The following is a 23,644-nucleotide window of genomic DNA, read 5'->3' on the forward strand; positions in this document are numbered from 1 at the left end:
GTTTCTGATCAATGGTAACCTCAGGATGTTGATGATGGGGTATTCAGTGATGGTAATGCCATTGAACAACAAGGGGCAATGATTGGATACTCTCTGCAATGATTGGATACTCTCTTGTTGGAGATGGTCATTACCTGATACTTGTGTGTTGCGAATTGTGCTTGCCAATTGTCAGTCCAAGCCTGGACAAAGTCCGGTCTTGCTGCATTTGGGCATGGACTGCTTCAGTATTTGAGGTGTCACGAATGGTGCTGAACATTGTGCAATCATCAGCGAACATCTGCACTTCTGCCCTTATGATGGAAGCAAGGTCATTGATGAAGCAGCTGAAGATGGTTGGGCCGAGGACACTACCCTGAGGAACTCTTGCGGTGATGTCCTGGAGCTGAGATGACTGACCTCCGACAATCACAACCATCTTCCTTTGTGCTAGGTAAGACTCCAACCAATGGAGAGTTTTCCCCTTGATCCCCATTGACCCCAGTTTTGCTCAGGCTCCTTGATGCCACACTCTGTCAAATGCTTCCTTGATGTCAGGGGCAGTTACTTTCACCTCACCTCAGGAGTTCAGCTCTTTTGACCATGTTTGCACCAAGGCTTTAATGAGGTCAGGAGCTGAGTGGCCCTGGTGGAACCCAAACGGAATGTCAGTGAGCAGGTTATTGCTAAGCAAGTGCCGCTTGATAGCACTGTTGATGACCCCTTACTTCACTGATGATGGAGAGTAGGCTAGTGGGGCAGTAACTGGTTGGGTTAGATTTGTCCTGCTTTTTGTGTACAGGACATACCTGGGCAATTTGCCACATAGCCGGGTAAATGCCAGGGTTGTAGCAGTGCTGGAACAGCTTAGCGAGGGGTGCGGCAAACCCTGGAGCACAAGTCTTCAGTACTATTTCCGGAATATTGACAGCAACCCATACCCTTTGCAGTATCCAGTGCCTTCAGCCATTTCTTGATATTATGTGGAATTAATCAAATTGGCTGAAGAGTGGCATCTGTGATGCTGGGGACATCAAGAGGAGGCCAAAATGGATCATCCATCGGCACTTTTGCCTGAAGATTGTAGCAAATGTTTCAGCCTTATATCTTGCACTGATGTGCTGGCCTCCTCCATTATTGAGGATGGGGATATTTGTGGAGCCTCCTGCTCCAGTGAGCTGTTTAATTGTCCACCACCATTCATGACTGGATGTAGCAGGACTGCAGAGCTTAAATCTGATCCGTTGGTTGTGGGATTGCTTAGCCCTGTCTATCACTTGCTGCTTATGCTGTTTGGCACACAAGTAATCCTGTGTTATAGCTTCACCAGGTTGACTCCTCATTTTTAGGTATGCTTGGTGCTGCTCCTGGCATGCCCTCCTGCACTCTTCTTTAAAGCAGTATTGATCCAATGGCTTATTAGAGTGGGGGATATACCAGGCCATCAGGTTACAGATTGCATTCGGGTACAATTCTGCTGCTACTCCACAGCTCCTCATGAATGCCCAGTATTGAGTTGCTGGACCTGTTTGAAATCTATCCCATTTAGCACAGTGGTAGTGCCACATAACACAATGGAGGGTATCCTCAATGTGAAGGCAGGACTTCATCACCACAGTGACTGTGCAGTGGTCACTCCTACCAATACTGTCATGGACAGATGCATCTGTAGCATGCAGGTTGGTGAGGATGAGGTCAAGTATGCTTTTCCACCAGCCACAGACCCAGTCTAGTAGCTATGTCATTTAGGACTTTGCCAGTAGTGGTGCTGCTAGCTAGCCACACTTGGTGGGACATTCAAGTCCCCCACCCAGAGTACATTCTGCATCCTTGTTTCATCAGCTGAGGGAGGGTGGTACGTGGTAATCAGCAGGAGGTTTCCTTGCCCATGTTTGACCTGATGCCATGAGACCTCATGGGGTCCAGGGTCAATGTTGAGGACTCTTAGGGCAGCTCCCTTCCTGACTGTATACCACTGTGCTACCACCTGCCAGTGGGACAGGACATACCCAGGGATGGTGATGGTGTCTTGGGCATTGTCTGTAAGGTATGATTCTGTCAGGCCATTGCTTGACTAGTCTGTGAGACAGCTCTTCAACTGTTGGCACAAGTCCCCAGATGTTAGTAAGGAGGGCTTTGCAGAGTTGATAGGTCTGAGATTGCCATAAGTCAATGGCAGGTGGTCCATCCAGTTTTATTCCTTTTTTTGTGACTTTGTAGCAGTTTGTTACAACTGAGTGGCTTGGTAGGATGTTTCAGAGAGCATTTAAGTCAACCACATTGCTGCTATGGTGTGGGAGTTTCATGAAGGCCAGACCAGGTAAGGACATTAGTGAACCAAATGGGCTTTTACAACAATCAACAATGGTTATCATTAGACTTTTAATTCCAGATTTTTATTGAATTCAAATTCCACCATCTGCCGTGGCAAGATTTGAACCTGTATCTCTAGAACATTACCCTGGATCTCTGGATTATTAGTCTAGCGACAATACCAGTACACCAGCACAAAGCTACTTGTGTCACAAACAATGAGTGTGAGATAATTGCACATTGTGATCCCTTGATCTGTTTTTGGGTGCTACCTAATTTAGCCTCCTTCATCCCTAGCTGCCCAAGAAGTTTAATGACAGAAAAAGGCAGCAAGGCTATATATATAAAAAAATAAACTTAGTCATTATGTTTGCTTGCAGCCTCAGGTAGGATGAATAAACTGACAAGAATAAGACATCTGGTTTAATTACATTAATAATTAACACAAAGCTTTATTTTAATTGCTCTTCAAGTAGTAATCTGCATTGATGACTTTCAGGTGCAAAAGTGTAAGTACAGAATTTAAGTTAAAGGAACACTGTTGTTCAGATACGATAACATTCAGGTCATTTTCCAGTTTGCAAGCTGAGAAGTGTATGTTGGCCTGATAGGTAATTTGATCACATCACCATGGAATTAACGGCGGGAGATGCCACAGAAATTCATACAAGTAGAGTTGATTTCCTTGATGTGTAGAGTACCCTCCCTTCCTGAGGGAGGCATACCCTATTTGTATAAAGTATAATAAAGTTGTCCAAATTTGTCAGTTCTTTTGTCCTTTAATATCTCAGAAGGCAGCAAGAATATCATCTATTTTGTTTTTTGCACAGAGCTCTTTGCTGACAATGAGACTTATTTTTGCTGGGAATAAGCTGATGCTCTTCATCATAAGGACAGAAGTGGGGATGTTTACCGATGATTGCATACTGTTCAGTTCCATTTGCAATTCTTCAGGTAATGAAGCAGCCTGTGCTTAGGCTGATAAGTGGCAAGCAACATTTGTGCTACTCAAGTGCCAGGCAATGGCCATTCCTAACAAGAAAGTTTCTAACCACCTGTCCTTGACATTACGAACATACAAACAAGGAGCAGGAGTAGGCCATTCTGCCCTTCCATTTAATAAAATCATGGCTGATCTGATAGTAACCTCAAATCTGCATCCCGCCTACTCCCATGTAGTAACTCTTTCGAGTACAAACACGTTTCCATCTGTTCCTATTCAGATGAAGTTACATTGTTTCATAGTTTGCCATTGTGAGATTTGAACTCTTGATCTTGGGGTTACAAACCCAGCACCATAACCACTTGGCTATTTAGGCCAAGCCTCCCATGGGGTAAAGCGTAGTGCTAAGTACCTTTAAGAGAATGTAGTTCATTGACCATGTGACTACATTGACAAATTGCTACACAGCGTGGGCTACTTTGGTAACTGTAGGTCTAGAGCTGGGGGTGATTGAAGAAGCTCACATGGTGTTAGTTCTCTGTTCTTAGTTTCAATAAACTACCAGTGTTTAAAAACAAAAAACAAAAAACTGCGGATGCTGGAAATCCAAAACAAAAACAGAATTACCTGGAAAAGCTCAGCAGGTCTGGCAGCATCGGCGGAGAAGAAAAGAGTTGAAATTTTGAGTCCTCATGACCCTTCTTCATAAGGACTCGAAACGTCAACTCTTTTCTTCTCTGTCGATGCTGCCAGACCTGCTGAGTTTTTCCAGGTAATTCTGTTTTTGTTTTGAACTACCAGTGTTTGTTCAGTTAATTGGTCTCTCTGTCTATATTGTTTCAAGCTCCAACTAATGTGTTAATATCAAGGGGGCAGCTAGCATTTGCCAGACAAAGCAAACCTGATAACTAAAAACATAAAACTGGTGACGAGGATAAATCAGTTCAATTGACAGCAATCAAGAAAACCGCGGTAAGCCAGCTATGTTACTTTGCCACTACATTGTAAGCTGTTTGAAGGCACAGTCTCCTTAGCCATCGAGTATGCCATGGTTTGGGCATCTTGAACCATGCAAACCCTATTTCCAGTCACTGGTCTCATTACTTCAAATGTCAGCGTTCTACTTGACCACTAACAACATCGCGGAGGAGGAGAAGAAGAGGGTGATTCTTTTGTCCTCATGCGGGAGCAAAATGTGCGGACTGATCCGCAGCCTCACGTAACCTAACACTCCCGATACAAAGACTTTCGATGAGTTAGTAAACATTGTAAAAAAACACCTGATGCTCAAGCCCTCAGTCACTATGCAGCATTTTAACTTCAATTTGAGGAATTGGCTTCCAGGAGAGATAATAGCTGGCTATGTAGCCGCTTTAAAGGAATTAAGAGAATATAGTGAGTTTGGAACATCATCTAATGACATGTTGAGAGACCGATTGAAATAAGGAATTGAGGTCAATGCTACTCAAAATCGATTGCTATCTGAAACTAATCAAGACTTCAGCAAAGCATCAGAATTGGTTTCAGCCATGGAGAACTCTGTTAGAGACTCGTAGGCAATAAAGGGTACACAAAATGGCGCTGTCCATTTTGTAGGGCAGGAAGGGTTGTAAACAAAAGGCGCAAAAATGTTAGACTCCGCAGAAAGGCTGGGAACGCCCTCTATGTACAGGCCATTGAAGAACAACAGAACTACAGTGAAAACCCATGACATTAGTGAGAGAAATGCATCCAGGCAGCCTGCAGGTGATCAACAGTTCAGAAATATCGAATGTGTTTTTTGCCACCACAATGGTCACATAATGTGGCACTGTCAAGATAGGCTGAGATAACATTTTAAAAACAAAGGTAGAAATCATGAAATCTGTCTTGTTGAAGAACCAGAGGAAGCAGAATCTGACATCCATTCATTGTACAACTTGAAAGTGGGTAGAACTGAGCCAATTCAGGTAGTCATTAGAGTCAATGAACAACCCATCAAGATGGAGGTTACTGGGGCATCAATGTCAGTCATAGGAGAACATACATTCAGACGCTTGAATAAAGGAGTCCATCCCTTAAATTTGGAAGAATCAGACATTAAATTAAAAACATACGGGCAAAGAAATAAAAGTGAAAGGGATACATCAAGTCCTGGTGCAGTACGGGGATCAGCCTGAAAATGTCCCTCTTACAGTAGTAGCTGGGGCAGGCCCCAGTTTAATTGGTCGCAACTGGCTTAAAAAGATTAAATTGCAATGGGCTGAGATTCTTAATATCAGGATGAGAAACTTACAGGAATTGTTACAAAAGTACACTTCCGTTTTCAGTGATGAGCTACAAGCCAAAATCCATGTAGACCCTAACTCCACTTAGCTAATTTGGAGGAGGTGCTGAAACGCTTCTTACAGGGTGGGATGCGCTTGAAGCAAGAAAAATGTATTTTCCAAACCAAAGAGGTAGTTCATTGGGCCATAAGGTTGAGATGCAGGGCCTGCATCCTGTGGAAGGAAAGGTCAAGGCTATTTGTGAGGTACCTGCACCGAGAAACACTACAGAACTAAAGGCATTCTTAGGCATGATAAACCACTATGGGCGATTCCTCCCAAATCTATCAACCGTACAGGCTCCATTATATTCATTACTTAAGAAAAATCATAAATGGGTTTGGCAAGCTCCACACCAGGATGCATTTCTAAAGGTAAAGCAGTTGTTAAGATCATTGGCCCTACTGGTCCAATTTATTTTAACATGTGGCGCATCCCATATGGAGTAGGGACTGTACTTTCACACCAGATGAAAGATGGTTCCAAATGACCCATTGCTTATACATCTCACACGCTCAGTGCTAAAGAGCGACAATGTACTCAAATTGAGAAGGAGGGCTTGTCTGTTCTGTTTAGTGTTTGGAAATACCATCAATACCTCCACGGTCGCCATTTTCACATAATATCCCACCACAAGCCTTTGCTGGGATTATTTGGAGAGGATAAGGTGATTACCCCCATCACACCTGCTCACGTCCAGAGGTGGGCATTGATATTGATTGCTCACAAATACACTTTTATTCACCATTCGGGAAGCCAGATGGCACATGCTGACTTGCTGAGCCACCTCCTCCTGCCAGATAACAAAGTGAAGGTTCCAATTCCCCAGGAACTTGTCTTAGTACTAAATTTTTTGGATTCCTCCCCTATCCAGGCCAAACAAACCCATGAGTGGACAAGCCAAGACCCACTTTTATTTGACCTCTAGGAGCAGGTCTTGAATGGATGGTCAGATGAGCCAAAGTCTGATGACTTGAAGCCCTGTTTCCATCACAGATGTGAGCTGACCTGCCAGGATGGCATACTGCTTTGGGAAGCAAGGGTTATCGTGCCCCTGAGAGGGCGAAGGCCATTACTGGCTGAAATACATAGCGTTCATCCTTGCATTAGTAGGATGAAGATGCTCGCGCGCAGCTACTTGTGGTGGTTAAGGATGGACGTAGGCATCAAAAGTTGTCTTCCGTGCCAGCAGGTACAAAAGCTATGTTCCTTAGCTCCATAGCACCCCTGGGAATGGCCAGGATGGCCATGAGTGCGCCTCCATGTCGACTACGTGGGGCCCTTCTTGGACACAATGTTTCTTTTACTAATAGACGCCCACTGCAAGTGGATGGACATCTACGAATTCTGGTCACCCACATCTGCTGCCACCATAGACCATTTGCAACAGAGTTTTGCTGTGCATGGGTTACCAGAGGTGCTCGTGTCAGCCAACAGGACTGCATTTACCAGCGGGAGTTCCATAGGATTACAACCCTCAAAGGAATAACTCATATCAAAACCTTGTCTTACCACCCCACCTCTAATGGTTTGGCTGAGTGGGCAGTCCAAACTTTCAAGCCTGGGATGACAAAGCTGGTCGGGGATTCCATCAGCACTAGATTGTCACGGTTCTGTTCACATACAGGATGATGCCACACACGACCACCTATATTGCCCCCGCTGAATTACTAAAGAAGAGACGTCTCCGCACCCATCTAACTCCTATCAGGCTGAATTTAGGGGGGAGGGTGGAGAGAAGCCAAGAGGCCCAGAAGGCTATACACGACGGCCATAATCATGAAAGAAATTTCACAGCGGGAGACACAGTTCTCACGAAGAATTTTGGAGATGGGCCCAATTGGTTATTAGGCAAAGCGAGTGCTGTGACAGGACCTCTCTCCTATAACGCAGTGGTAAATAGCTGAATAATTAGACGACATGTGGATTATCTCTGGAGAAGAGGAAGAGAGACAGTCTCATAAGAAGGAATGCCATCATTATTTGTGTTTGAGTCTGCACCGCACGTGGATGAAATGTCACACAATTTGGAAGTACTGGTGGGGCCTGTTGGACTCAAGATGGTTGAAGATACAAACTTGCCCACTTCCACCGAAGAGCCTGGTGGACAGTTGACCCCTGAGAATGGGGTCTCGGAAAAGCCAGCCAAGGCTGTTTGGCATTGACTCTAGACATGTCCAAGGAAGCCTCCTGAGAGACTTTCTTGTAAATAGCTATTAATGTAAATAATTGGGATTTTGTGAAGCTTGTCAATTGTACTTTCAAGTAAAGGGGTAGGGATGTGGTAAAGTGGAATGCTATATACCTTTAAGAGAATGATGTTAATTGACCATGTGACTGTATTGACCAATCGCTACACAGCGCAGGCTACTTTGATAACTGTAAGTTAAGAGCTGGAGTTGATTGAAGAAGCACACATGGTGTTAGTGTTCTGTTGTTAGTTCCAATAAACCATCAGTGTTTGTTCAGTTAATCGGTCTCTCTGTCTATATTGTTTCAAGTGCCAACTAATGTGTTCATATTAAGGGCACAGCTAGCGTTCCCCGGACAAAGCAAACCTGATAACTAAAAATATAAAACCCCAATATCCTGTCACCCCTTTGTTTATCAACAATCTATCCACCTCTGCCTTAAAAATATTCAAAGACTCTGCTTCCATCATCTTTTAATGAAGAGAGTTCCAAAGCCTCACAACCTTCTAAGAGAAAGGATTTTGCCTCATCTCCATTTTAAATTGGCAAACCCTTATTTTTAAACAGTGACCCCCTAGTTCCAGATTCTCCCACAAGAGGAAACATCCACTCCACATCCACCCAGGATCTTATGTTTCAATCAAATCACTTCTTACTCTTCTAAACTCCAGTGGATACAAGCCTAGCCTGCCCAACCTTTCCTCAAAAGACAACCTGCCCATTCCAGGTATTAGTCCAGTAAACCTTCTCTGAACTGCTTCCAATGCATTTACATCCTTTCTTAAATAAGATGACCAATATTGTACACAGTACCCAGATGTGGTCTCATTATTGTTCTGTATAACTGAAGTATAACCTCCATACTTTTGTATTCAATTCTCCTTGCAATAAATGATAAAATTCTATTAGATTTCCATTGTCATTGTTGAGTACCCCTCCATCAACATCTTGGAGTAACAGTTGGCCAGAAACTTAACTGCACTAGTCACTTAAATACTATTGCTACATGAACAGTCAGAGATTGAGTCTTCTATGACAAATGACTCACCTCCTGGATCCCTAAAGCCTGTCCATCATCTACAATGAATATGTCAGAGTTGTGATGGAGTATTCTCCACTTACTTGAATGAGTGAAGCTCCAACAACACTCAAGAAGCTTGACACAAACTAAAACAAAGTAGTCAACTTAATCAGCATCCGATCCGTAACATGAAACGTGCTCCCTCCATCACCAATGCAACATGGCTGGACTGTGTAACATCTACAAAGACCATTGCGACAACCTGCCAAGGAGTCTTCAACAGAACATAAGAAAGAGGAGCAGGAGTAGACCATATGGACCCTCAAGCCTGATCTGTCATTCAATGTGATCATGGCAGATCTACAGTCTCAATAGTATTTTCCCACCTGCCTCCATATCCCTGATTTCATGAGTGATAAAAATCTGTCTGTCTCAGCCTTAAAAATATTCAATGATGAAGAATCCGCAACCCTCTGGGATAGAGAATTCAAAAGATTCACAACACCTTTTGAGTGAAGAAATGTCTCCTCATCTCAGTCTGAAATGATTGTCTCCTTATCCTGAGAATGTGCCCCTGTGTTCTAGATTTCTCAGCCAGGAGCAACCTCTCAGTATCTACCTTGTCAAACCCCTTCAGAATGTTTTATGTTTCAATGAGATCACCTCTCATTCTTTTAAATTCTAGAGATAATAGGCCCAATTTACTTAGCCTGTCATCCCCAGAACCAGTCTAGTGAACTATCACTGAACTGCCTCCAAGGCAAGTATATCCTTCCTTAAAAATGGAGACCAAAACTGCACACAATATACTTGGTGTAGACTAACCAAAGCCCTTAATTGTAGCAAGACTCCCATATTATTTTACTCCAATCCCTTTGTAATATAGGCTAACATTCTTTGCCTTCCCAATTGCTTGTTATATGTGCATGCTAACAGTGCACATATACCCAAGTCCCTCTGAACATCAACATTTAAAAGTTGCACATCTTTTTAAAACTATTCTGCTTTTATATTCTTACTAACAAAGTGAATAACCTCACATTTCTACACGTTAGACTCCATGGACTACCTGTTGACTATTCATTTAACTGGTCTTTCCCTCTTTACAACCTACTTGTGTCCACCTCTTGGCATACATCCCTACCTAACTTTGTATTATGTGTAAATTTAGATAATTATTCAGCGTCTCTGTCTAAGTCATTAATGCAGATTATGAATAGCCAATCCAGCAATGATACTTGTGGCACTCCGCTAATCATAGCCTGCCAACTTGAAAATGCCCTGTTCATCCCTACTTTTTTACTTCCTGTCCATTAACCAATCTTCTATCCATACTAATAGATTACCCCCAGCTCCATGAGCCCTTACCTTGTGTATTAATCTTTTGTACGGCACCTTATTGAATGCCTTTTGGAAATCCAATTTACAACATGTTTTATTTTTATTCATTCACTGGATGTGGGCTTCACTGGCTGGGCCAGCATTTATTGCCCATCACTAGTTGCCCTTGAGAAGGTGATGGTGAGTTTCCTTCTTGAACCGCTGCAGTCCATGTGGTGTAGGTACACCAACAGTGCTGTTAGGGAGGGAGTTCTAGGATTTTGACCCAGTGACAGTGAAGGAACGGCAATAAATTCCCAAGCCAGGATGGTGAGAGACTTGGAGGGGAAATTCCAGGTGGTGGTGTTTCCATGTATCTCCTGCCCTCGTCCTTCTAGATGGTAGCAGTCATGGGTTTGGAAAGTGCTGTCAAAGGAGCCTTGGTGAATTCCTGCACTGCATCTTGTAGGTGCTGCTACTGTGCGTCAGTGGTGGAGGGAGTGAATGTTTGTGGATGTGGTGCCAGTCAAGCGGGCTGCTTTGTCCTGGATGGTGTCAAGCTTCTTGAGTGTTGTGGCAGTTGCACTCATCCAGGCAAGTGGATGGCATTCCATCACACTCCTGACTTGTGCCTTGTAGATGGTGGACAGCCTTTGGGGAGTCAGGAAGTGAGTGACTCATTTCATGATTCCTAGCCTCTGACCTGCTCTTGTAGCCACAGTACTTATATGGCTAGCCCAGTTCAGTTTCTGGTCAATGGTAACCCCCAGGATATTGTTATTGGGGTATTCAGTGATAGTAATGCCATTGAACATCGTTTGGTTCCTTTTTATCTACTTGCTAGTTACACCCTCAAAAACCTTTAACAAATTTGTCAAACACAAATTCCCCTTTGTAAAATGTTGTTGACTTTGTTTGATCAGACTATGATTTTCTAAGTGTATTGTTAAGACTTACACAATAATATATTTCAGCTTTTTCCCAGTGACATGTGTCAGGCTAACTGGCCTGTAGTTCCCTGTTTTCTCTTTCCCTCTTTTCTTGAGCAGCGACTTGCCACTTGCTAAATTCCAATCTATTGGGACCATTCCAGAATCTGGGGAATTTTAGAAAATCATAACCAATGCATCCACTATCTCTGCAGCTCTCTCTGCTAGAACTTAGGATGTGGGCCATCAGATCCTGAAGTCTCTTAAGCTTCTACACTACATTTGCTCTACATTTTAAGTTATTCACTCTTATCCGCCTATTGGTTATGCTTTATTTCTGGTGTGTTTTCTACCTTTAAGATAGGAACAAAATACTTGTTCAATGTCTCCACCATTTCCTTATTCCCATAATGTCTTCTCCTGTCTCTTCCTCCAAGGCACCAAAGGTTATTTACTTTCCTCTTTTTTATATGCTTGTAAAAGCTCTTTCAATCTCACCTTCACCATGAAAACTACAACAGTCAATGAAGATGGCTCACCTCCACCTGAAGGATGTTCAATAAATGCTGGTCCCATGAATGAATGAATTAAAAAAAAACATATAAAGTTGAAGTGCTCCATGTTCTTTACATGTTTAGGGCATTCTGGGACAAAGCAGTGGAAGGATTGAAAAAGTGAATTTTGAAAGAGAACCAGTGATGTGTAAATAACTTTTCAACATCACCAAATTTTTGTGCAAAATGCAAACCTACCCCTGGTCATTTGTTTGCTCAAACTTGTATACATGATCCTTTCCTCTCCCCTTCTGGCTGCTCCAGATGCCCTCTAGCAGTTATCAGTTCCTATAATACCTTCATCTAAAGTGAAAGCTTAAGGAGTAATATCAAAACCTTTAAATCCTTTTATTTTAAAGATCCTTATTTCCTTAGGGCCACCCTAACGACCTTATAAAGTGAGTAACTAATGACTGTCCTCCTTTGTGGTAGGAAGGAAAGGGCATCCCTTGAAGTTAAGTTGATTTCTGATACTTTTGATGATGCAAGAAGGGAACTTGGACTATCCAATGTCTTGTTTTATTCATTCAAGGGATGCGAGCTTTACTGGCTAGGACAGTATTTATTGCCCATCCCTAATTGCCCTTGAGAAGGTGGTGGTGAGCTGCCTTCTTGAACCACTGTACACCCACAGTGTTATTGGGGAGGAAGTGCAGGATTTTGACCCGGCGATAGTAAAGGAATGGCAATATATTTCCAAATCAGGATGGTGAGTGACTTGGAGAGGAACTTCCAGGTGGTGACGTTCCCATGTATCTGCTACTCTTGTCCTTCTAGACGGTAGTGGTCACGGGTTTGGAAGGTGCTGTCTAAGGAGCGTTGCTGAGGTTCTGCAGTGCATCGTGTAGATGGTAAACACTGATGCTACTATGCATTGGTGGTGGAGGGAGTGAAGACTGACCAGCTAATCTATTACACTGAAAGAGCAGACCTGGCACTAGGAGCTGGGATTCATAGAAACAGGCCATTCAGCCCAACCAGTCTATGTTGGTGTTTATGTTCCTTTCGAGCCTTCATCAATTTTTTCACTCATTTAAATTTACCATTGTAACCAGCTGTTCTGTTCTCCCTCATATGCTTATCTAGTTTCCCTTTAAATGCATCTATACTATTCACTTCAACCATCCCTATGATAGCGAATTCCACATTCTCACCCCCTTTTGGCTAAAGAAGTTTCTTCTGAATTCCATATTAGATGAATATCTTCCATATTAGGTGAATATCTTATGTTGATGGCCTCTAGTTATCTATATAAGTAGTCATCAAGAAATCCAATAGGGAATTCAGAAAAAACTTCTAACAGTGGTAAGAATGTAGAACACACTACCACTCAGTTGCAGGTAAACCTACAAATCAATGCCCTGACTAATGGATGTGCTCACTTGAAAAGGAGCAGGAATGCTGTGTGCTTTTAGTCGGTTGTAGTTCAGCACTGGCTCCATGCATGCACACAATAGCTTAAATGTTGACTTTGTCAACATGCATCTAATTTCTCTGAGTCTAGTTAAGTAAAGTATGTTCCTATGGACAACGGGTGTGCACTCTGAACAGAGCAAACAGATAAATTTATCAGTAATTTGGTGAAGCATGCTGCTATTTACATCAGACTCCAGGCTGGCTGACTATTAACACACAATGTTAGGAATATGTATTATCGTAACATTGTAGAAAGATTTAATCATTTATTATGGCCCATCAAATAGATATTTACTTATTTTGATTTTGATTTAATTACTAGGTTGCTTCCAAATAAAGCTGCCATTTAAAGAGACAATGTTCTCAACATTTAGCAGAATCATATTCATTTTTTTCAAAACATGTCACCTTTTATATCACAAATCTTCTACTAATGCAGATAGAATTTGATAGAAAAATATCCCCTTAGGAGGAGAGAGCATATCTTTCCATGAACAAGTGTATGCAGATTTGGGCCCCTCTCCTGAGATTGGTCATATATGAAGCTGTTGAAAATGATAAATGGTCCTCTCACTGATATACAAGCTACAGCCAGACTCTGTTGTAGTTAAGAACAGCCACTCTATCCAATTACAAAATAGAACCTTTTTGTTGACTCTAGCTTAGCTGCTACATGTTTCATTAACACTGCTATACTACTCCATAATTGTGGAAACTCATAATGGCAAAGTTGTCCATGACAACAAAAGCAGAGGCAACATGAGACCCAGCTTCCTTTGCCCTTGGTAATAATATACCACAGATCCTGAGAAGAATTCTCTGATTGCTGAGATGTTCATATGTCTTTAAAAATTGACAATTTAAATTTCCTGCCATTCCCTCGGGACTTAAAAGGAGATTTACACTTGGAGTTAGGAGGCATGGCTGAGGTACTAAATGAGCAGTTTGCACCTGTTTTTACTGAGGAAGAAGGCCCTGCCCAATATTCAGTGAAAGAGAAAGTAGTTGCGGCACCGAATGGGCTAAAATTTGATAAAAAGGAGGCATTAAGATGGGCTGACTTAAAGTTAACTAAGTCACCAGAACCAGATGAGATGCATTCAAGGGTACTGAGGAAAGTAAGGGTGGAAATTGCAGAGGCACTGGCAATAATCTTCCAATCCTCCGTAGAACAGGAGTGGTGCCAGAGAACTGGAGAATTGCAAAGTTGTTCATAAAAGGGTGTAAGGATAAACCCAGAACTACAGGCCCAGTCAGTTTAATCTTAGTTGTTGGAAAACTTTTAGAAATAATCATTTGAGAAACAATGAGCAGTCACTTTGACAAATGTGGATCAATTAAGTACAGCTCACGTGGACTTGTTAAAGGCAAAGCAGGTTGAACTGTCTTGTTTGAGGTTTTTAATGAGGTAACAGGGAGGGTTGATGAGAGTTATGTGGTATACATGAACTTCCAAAAAGAATTTGAAAAAGTGCCACATAACAACTTGTCGGCAAAGTTAGAGCTCATGGAATATCAGGGGCAGGAGCAGCAATGCCAACTTGAGGGGAAACTTTTTTTACACAGTGAATGGTTAGAAACTGGAATCCACTGCCTGAGTGTGTGTTGGAGTTAGATTCAATCAAGGCCTTCAAAAAAGTATTAGATAATTATCTGAAGATTTTAAAAAAATGTAGGGCTATGGAAAAAAGGTGGGAGAATGTGACTAGGTGAGTTGCTGTTGCAGATGGCTGGTATGGACAAGACAGGTTGAAAGGCCTCCATCTGTGTTGTAACCATTCACAAATTCTATGCAATTGTAATCTTGCTTCATTATAAAACCTTGCCTCATTAAATTCAAAGCTCTATGACACATTTTGGTTGCCATAGAGAGGTTAATTACCAGTGCAAATGGAAAAATTAGGGGCAGGAACAAATAAATCACTTAGAACATTTTTAAAAAGTACTGTATTTTCAAGGGCTGGAATGTATTCATTACATCACTCCCAACACTTTGTCCACTAAAATCTTGGAACACTCTTCAATTTTTCATTTTGTCTTATTTGTTAAGAATTTCAGTTACACGACATTTCAAAAATATTTGTTCCTGTATTATATAAACAGTAAAGTAAATAATATTAGATTGCATTTTTACTGACGTACACATTCTATCCTTACAAGCTGTAATACAGCTATGGGCAAAGCAGTTGCTGACCCCGTGTGCATGTAGAGTAGATTGCTGTATGGAAATGATCCTGTTTATTAAGTTATGAAGGTGTAATATTTGGCTATGAAGTTCTTGATAGTCATCCAAGTAATTAGGGAACTACAGAGACCATTTGGCCCAATCCTGGTGAAACTATGATAGATGCCAACAAATCAGTAAAAATAATGGGTAGAAATTGAGATTAGTGATAAATGGAAGCTGAACACTATTGTCACCATGCATTATTTAAATGCATTTACAAGGAGATCAGTTCCCTGTGTATAGTTCAGCAAGTACACATTGGCCTTGCTGGAGAAGGTGCAGTGCAGAGGCACCAATATGATATTGTGAATACAAGCACTCAATACAGCAAAGGCTCTGGGCCCTGACAATATCCCAGCAGTAATATTGAAGTGCTGTTCAAATTCGGTTACAACACAGGCACCTACCTGACCATGTGGAAAATTGCTCGCATATGGCCTGTCTACAAAATGCAGGCCAATTTCAATCTGTTCATTACCACCCCATCAGTCTACTTTCAAACATCAGCAAAGTGATAGGGGGTGTTGTCGAAAGTGGCTTTTACTTAGCAATAACCTGCTTATCAAACATGGACAAAAAAGCTGAATTCAAAGGATGAAGTGAGAGTGACTGTCCTTGACATCAAGGCAGCATTTGACCGAGTGTAACATCAAAGAGCCTTAGCAAAACTGGAGTCAATGGGAATCAGGGGGAAAACTCTACACTGGTCATACCTATACAAAAGAAGATGATTGTGGTTGTTGGAGGCCAATTATCTCAGCCCCAGGAGACCATTGTGGGAATTCTTCAGGGTAGTCTTATAGGCCCAACTGTCTTCAGCTACCTCATCAATGACCTTCCTTCCATCATAGGATGAGAAGTGGAGATGTTTGCTGATGATTGTGCAACAATCAGGCAAGAAGCTCGACATTAATCAGGAAAAAGCAGCCCACTTAAATGGCACCTCAAACATTTACTCTCTCCACCACCAACACATTGTGTGTACCATCTACAAGATGCACAGCAGCTGCTTACCATTTGTGGTTCCTCCGATACTGAATCAGTCTATGTCCATATACTGCAAGATGTGGACAACATTCAGGCTTGGACAGATAAGTAGCAGGTAAAATTTGTGCCACACAACTGCCAGGCAATAATCATCTCCAACAAGAAAGAATCTAACAATCTCTCCGTAACATTTAATGGCATTACCATCACTGAATTCCCCACTATCAACATCCGGGGGTTATTATTGACCAGAAACTGAACTGGATCAGCCATTTAAATACTGTGGCTACTAGAACAGGTCAGAAACTGAGAATCCTGCAGAGAGTAACTCACTTCTTGACTCCCCAGAGCTTGTCCGCCATCTGCAAGGCACAAGTCAGGAGTGTGATGGAATACTCTGCACTTGCCTGGATGAGTTCAGCTCCAACAACAGGCAAGAAGCTCGACATTAATCAGGAAAAAGCAGCCCACTTAAATGGCACCTCAAACATTTACTGTCTCCACCACCAACACATTGTGCGTACCATCTACAAGATGCACAGCAGCTGCTTACCAAGACTCCTTCGAAAGTACTTTCCAAACCCACGACCACTACCATCAAGAAGGACAAGGGCAAAAGATTTAAAAGAATCTTTCCATTTCAGACCACAGCTCATTGCATATTTCATTTCTTGCAATTTCTTTCACTTTGATACCCAGCCCAATATTAAAGCAGATGGCTTCTTATTTTGTTTTGAATTGATAATAACATTAAGCTATCGCAGTTTATTATCAACATTCTCACTATACTTTATTATATTGAAGATCTCTCATTTGCCATTATGAAAGTGTGTAGGACAGAATGACGTAAAATACTCCAGCTAGTGTGAAATTGCGCTTGGTAAATTTTGACAGATTAAAAGGAAGCATTAAAAGTTGGGACCAGTAAATTCAGATCAGAAGAAGAAACATAATTCTTACACAAGAGGTATGTGGAATCCTGACTGGAGCTTACTTTTAAGAATACAGTGCAAATAGCACCATAAAGTACAGTCTGAAGCTTTCATTGCAAAGGGTTTAGTCAGGGAGGACATGCTGTCCATCGCAGCCAATTTCTTGTTTCATTGACTTCAAGGGGATAAGCTATTGTTGATCTTACAAAAGTAACAGTGGAACAAATGAATTTAAAAGTAAGAATCACCACAACAACAACAAAAAAATGCGAAGTTTACGAGACTCTTAAAAATGAGAAACAGCAAAATAAATCTGAATCTGACTGAATAAGGGTTCTAACCATTAAGTCACCAGACTGTTCAACAAAGCCCTTTCTGAAATCTCCATGGGGATTAAGTATGATATGTTGCAAAACTTAAACTCATTCTTTTTTGAATACATTTATGATATCACTACACACGGTGACCAGAACAATTATTACCCATTTCCCCAATTTTTTAATAAATTACAATAGATTTTCTGGGCTTTTAATTCATTTGTAATTAATTCTGTGCTCAGAAAGATTAGTTCACCATTAATAGTAAGAACATAAGCACCTAAGAAACAGGAGCAGGAGTAGGCCATTTGGCCCTTCGAGCCTGCTCCGCCATTCAAAAGATCGTGGCTGATCTGATTGTGGTCTCAACTCCATTTTCCTGCCTGACCCCCATAATCCTTCACCCACTTGTAGAGCAAAAATCTGTCTAACTTAGCCTTGAAAAAATTCAATGATCTAGCCTCCACTGCTCCCTGGGGCAGAGAATTCCAAAGATTAACCACCCTCTGAGAGGAGAAATTCCTCCTCTCCATCTAAAATGGGAGACCCCTCATTTTGAAACTGTGCCCCCTAGTTCTAGAGAAATATCCTCTCAACATCGAACCTGTTGAGACCCCTCAGAACCTTATATGTCTCAACAAGATCACCTCTCATTCTTCTAAACTCTAGTTACACCGAACCTACTCAATCCTTCCTCACAAGACAACCACTTCATGCTACGAATCAACTGAGTGAATTTTCTCTGAGCTGCCTCCAATTTAAGTGTGAATTCTAGCTGTGTCTCAATAATGCTCTGTGCAATTGTTCCAGTTGCTGTTGATATCACTGTACACTTTTCACACTTTGTTTAATCCTGGTGTTAATATTAAGCACCCAAATTGGGGACAGAGTGTCATATTTCAGAATTTTATTTCTCATTTTCCCACAGGAAAGATTTATTTTTTGGGTTACTAAAGCAAAGATGTTTTTATACACATTAAAAAAAATGTGGGACATAGGACGGTTAATGCTGATTGTATAGTAAATGGGTGTTTAATTGTATTCTGGTGGTGGCATTAACTGGAGATTCACACCTGTACTCATATATATGTTACATATAGGACCAGGCTGAAGCTGTGGCAATTGAATTGGAGGTGAATATCTCATTGGTGTGTATCTGCAAACAAAAGCTTATGGGCAGGATTTCCACCCCCACCCCGCCCCCCACCCCCGTTGGGAGCGAAGTTGAACGCCTCCGATCGGCACCCCATTTTACGTGGGCGGACCAATTAAGGCCCATCCAACGCGATATCCGCACTGAAGCTCTATGCGTTCCCTGTGCGGGTGGGGGAGGGGGGAATCCCTAAATCGAGAGTGCGCTCTTTCGCACATACGCAGGAAAGAGCGCACTTATCCCTCAGCTAAGTGCTGCCTCAGGGAGATCGGCTGCTCTGTCACAAATACTAAAAATTGAGAAAAAAATATTCCTGACAAGTCCCTTCATGTGACACTATCACATGAGCTGGGACATGTCCATAATTTTTACAAAAACTTTAATACATTTTTTTAAAAGCTATATGAAACCTCATCCCACCTGTGGATGAGGTTTCATGCTTTTTCTAGCTCCCGCTGGGGCTCCTGGCCTGTCCACCAACCTTAAGGTTGGACGGACAAGTCCATTAATTAGTTAAATGACTCTGTCAATGGCCTCAATTGGCCATTGGCAAGTCGGCAGGCGCACAGCTGATTTTGCTGAGCCCCCAGCTACCTGAAAATCTAAATGGGGCGTGGTGACGTCGGGAGTTCCACCCAATATCACCGCGGTGCCATTTTACACATTGCCAACCATGCCCCACCCCATGCTCACCGAGGGGAAAATCCTGTCCCATAAGCATGTAAAGACGAGAATCAAGTTCTATCTTTTACTGCCTGGATGTTTGACTTGTAATAGTTAACATATCAATGAATTAGGCATTTAAATTATTTCCCCAAAACAGAAAGCAACTGATTAACTTCAATGGGAACGTGGGACCAAAAGTAGACCAACCTGCCCCTCGAGCTGTTTCGTTATTCAGTGAGATCAAAGCCGACCTGTTTCATAACGCCTTCTATCTACCTTTGCTGTTTCCATACCCTGGAGCTTAGATTTAAAATTATTAAATGAACTAGTATCCATTGCTTTTAGTAGAAGAAGCTGCCACATTTCTACAATCCTTTGCATGAACAAGTATTTGCTAACCTCTCTCCAGAATGATTTGGCTCTGATTTTACCACTATTTTTCCTTTTCCGAGACTCTCCCTCAATTGAAAATGTTTTTTTTTTAATCTACCCTATCAATTCCTTACAAAAGCCTAAAACATCAATCAAATCACACCATCTGGACCCTATGAGATATGACCTAGTTTACGTAACCTTTCCTCATAGGCTAACCCTTGGAGCTCTGGTAATACTCAGGTGAATCTGTACTGTACTCCTTCCAAGACCTATATATCTTTTCCATAGCAAGGTGCACACAGTACTCCACGTGTGGCCTAACCAGGCCTTTGTATAGTTGCAGCAAAATTTCCTGTAGCCCAGCAGTTATAAAATCTAACATGCGATTAACATTTTTGATTACTTTTTTTATATGATTACTACATGTTAGTAATCTGTGTGCAAGGACCCCCACACCCCATGCCCCACCCCTACAGAAAAAAAATCTTTATTCGTTCTTGGGATGTGGGTGTCACTGGCAAGGCTAACATTTATCTCTTTGGAATTTGATTATTCCTAGATTATCATCATCTAAGTAGTAGTCAGGACTGTTCATCTTTGGTCTAAAATTGATGACCTAACACTTAGCTGCATTGAAATCCATCTGCCATTGTTTAGCCCACTCACTTAATTATAATTCTTCTTTGTAATTTTATGCTCCTGTCCACACTACTTAATATAACTCTAATCACTGTGTATTAGAAAACTTGGATATATGGCTCCCTGTTGTGGTATATTATTAATAAATATAGTGAATAGTTCAGGCTCTAGAATAGATTCTTATGGCATGAGTTGGGATGGATGGGGCACTGGGAGTGTGTGGAGGGTGAGGGGGTGTGAGGGGTGAGGGGTAGAGGACATTTTTTTCATTATAACTGGGACCAAGTCCCACAGCACCATGTTGGGCCTTTTAAACAGCCCGCCTCGACACCCGGCCACACCTAAGGCTACCTCCGGGCTCTATCCCAGTATTCCAAGTGGTGAATGAAATGGCTTCTGTTCGCAAGTCTTTATACACCAAGGGTGACATCTGAGGTCATATGACTATAGCAAGCCTATGGCAAGCTACATTGTATAAAGGCATTTCTCCAAACAAAAAGAAAAAAAAATAACCTGCATACACTATCATTTGCAGTTGCAAGTCAGAGACATACCATGGTCTACAATGAAAATCTGCAAGCATGTACAGAAAACTTCTCATCCTAGTCTGACACACTTTCGTCTATCCCTGCACACGCAACACACAAACGTTCAGGCCTTCTAATGGTGCGCGTATGGGTTGTTATTGACTGTTCATCTGGTGTCTGCTTGTTCCTGGAGCGATGTTGTTTGCCCAGGGAACGTCATTGCCATGGCAAGTGTTGTTGCGGTGGCAATTGTTGCTGCCTTTGTTGTGGAATGGTTGACCTCTGGGACTGATGGTCATTTAGTTCCACATGCAGCAGCTGAACTCACACGTTCTTCATTAGCTGTCTGCTGTAAAGGAGCAGCTCCTCCAGTTGTACATATATGTCTGCAGTTTCACTGTACAATCAAGATGACAACTTATCTACATAGGCCCCAAGTTGACAAGTGGGCTGATTTTTGTTGAGGGCATTGAATGTTTGTACTCTGATCAGCTCTCTAATTCTCAGCTCCTGCAATGAATTGGCAGCTTTATCAAAATGAACTTTTGCTATCTGTCCTTTCATTTTGATTTTCTCACTCACTCCTGTTACTATTTTTGGCTTCTCTAGCTCCTTAGCTCTTGGAAGAGTAGTTTAGGTACGGCATGGCATTTGTTGCTGATCTGGACTACTGTCCATGCCTTCAGTGGGTGTGTTTCTCCACTCTAGGATTGCCTTGTACACATCTGTGCTAGATGTACTCGCCTTTTTGATGATTCCTTCAGAAATTCTCACTGCTGCCTCAACCTTTCCATTTGCCTTGGGATAGTGTAGAGATGATGTGTGGTACTAAATTTTCCAATCATTCCTGAAGTGCCTGAATTCTTCACTAGTGAACTGAGGGCCATTGTCATTCATCACTATGTCAGGAATGTCATAACAACTGAAGTATGCTTTTGGATATTCTACGATGGCACTGGCGGTCATTGACATCAGCTTGAGTAACTCCCAACAGTCTGAATAATAGTTGATAGTGATGAGATAGTCAGTTCCAAACAGAGTGAAGAGGTCTATTCCAAGCTTTGTCCATGGTCTGTCTGGGATGTCATGAGTCATGAGCAGCTCTTTAGCTTGCTTAGCTTGATGTTCATTACAATGCATGGATGTGTTTCAGCATCTCTTCAAAGCTTTATTGAGGCCTTTGGATCAATGCACACTCTCAGATCTCCAGGTTTTTTCATTGCTATTACGCTGCTAATCCAGCCTGTAGGAGTTATCACTTTCTTGATTACTTCCAATATTTTCAAGTTCCTCTATCTTGCCTTTCAGGCTGGAATTGAGGACAGCTGGAACTCTCCTTGGAAGATGCTGAGTTGGTCTCACGTTCTCATCTATTTCAAGATAGCATTCACTAGGTAGACATCCAGGACCTGTGAAAACATCTTTGTAATTTTTTAGGATTTGTTCAGCAGTGAACAGCTTCGTGCTGGGCAAAACACTGCAAAACTCTTCTGGTACATAGGAGGTTACCAGTCCAAACTTTGATTTGTTTCAGCTGAGATGAGTGGATTTTGCTTAGTGTCTACTATTGTGAACTGTAGATCTTCTTTCTTCCCACTGCAATGGGCTTTCAGCTTAGTTTGCCCTCTTGGGGTGAGCATTGTTCCACCATATAATTATTTTCATAATATTGTTGTGATTTATTGTAAAGGCAGATTACTCGAGGGGTTTGGGTTAGTTTCTCCACATGAGGTTGTGTGTGTGGGGGTTTTACCTGTATTGCTGACAGCTAGTCTGGAGCTTTTGTGTTATCAAATGAGAAGCTAGGTTTTAAATGCTAAGTACATAAACATGGCTGAAGCTTTAGAATGTGAGGTGTGAAGAACATTTGCATTTTGAGATAAACAAGAGTAGTGAATTTCAAATAGATGGTAAGGTGTTACACCTAGCCATAAGAAGTTAAGCCAAACACTGTTTATTTTTCCCTAGGGTTACTGATAATATGAGCACTATGAAAGATTTATGTTACCGAAAAATTATAGTTGCAAAGACGTACTGGGACAATGGAATTTACATTAAAAAAAGAGAATCCTGTATAAAGGAGATGAGGTTATGTGTAACGGAGAGGGCATTTTAAGATCTAACAAATGTGAAAAGCTTGCAGCCTCAAGATATCAAGTTGCTGTCTACAGGAACCCAAGTTAAGAAAACTCACTGTGAATATCACTGTCCAGGGTATTGTGTGCTTTGCCTGGATCTGTTGAAATTTATTTGATTTTACTGTTGCCTTAACAGAGGCACAACTGGGAGTCAGATTAATTAGGGGAGCTAGGAGTTATCATAGTAATAATGAGTAGACCTATATATGTGCTTAAAACCATGTATTTTATTAATAAATGTTTAATTTAGTTTTGTAAAAAAACCTCCAAGACTCAGTGGACTTATTACTACTCAATTCAAGGCACACATCTCGAAATAAAAATACAAATTGCAAAAACAGTTGTGGCAGCTATTTCAAGTTTCTCTCTGGGATTTGAGCAGCTCAGCATTTACCATGCATTGTGCCTTAATATAGCCTCAACTTTACCTTTGGTGGCTTCATTTTCAGGTCACCATTTTGAGCAACTTTATAGAGGTCTGCAAAGCTCATGATGTTACACCAGTGTCTATCTGACACTTCACATTAACTTGAGGCTTTCCTTCTGCAGTCGTCATTCCAATAGTCACAAGCATTTTTTTCCTTGAGACTTGACGATGCCAAACCGTTCATCAGAATTGCTGTCTGACATCTCTCCAGCAACCATCTTTGACATGCTTGCTTTTCTTCTTTTCAGCAAACATTTGCATGCAAAGTGATTCAGCTTCTTGC

The sequence above is a fragment of the Carcharodon carcharias genome, chromosome 14, assembly GCF_017639515.1.
Source record: "Carcharodon carcharias isolate sCarCar2 chromosome 14, sCarCar2.pri, whole genome shotgun sequence".
Taxonomy (NCBI): Eukaryota; Metazoa; Chordata; class Chondrichthyes; order Lamniformes; family Lamnidae; genus Carcharodon; species Carcharodon carcharias.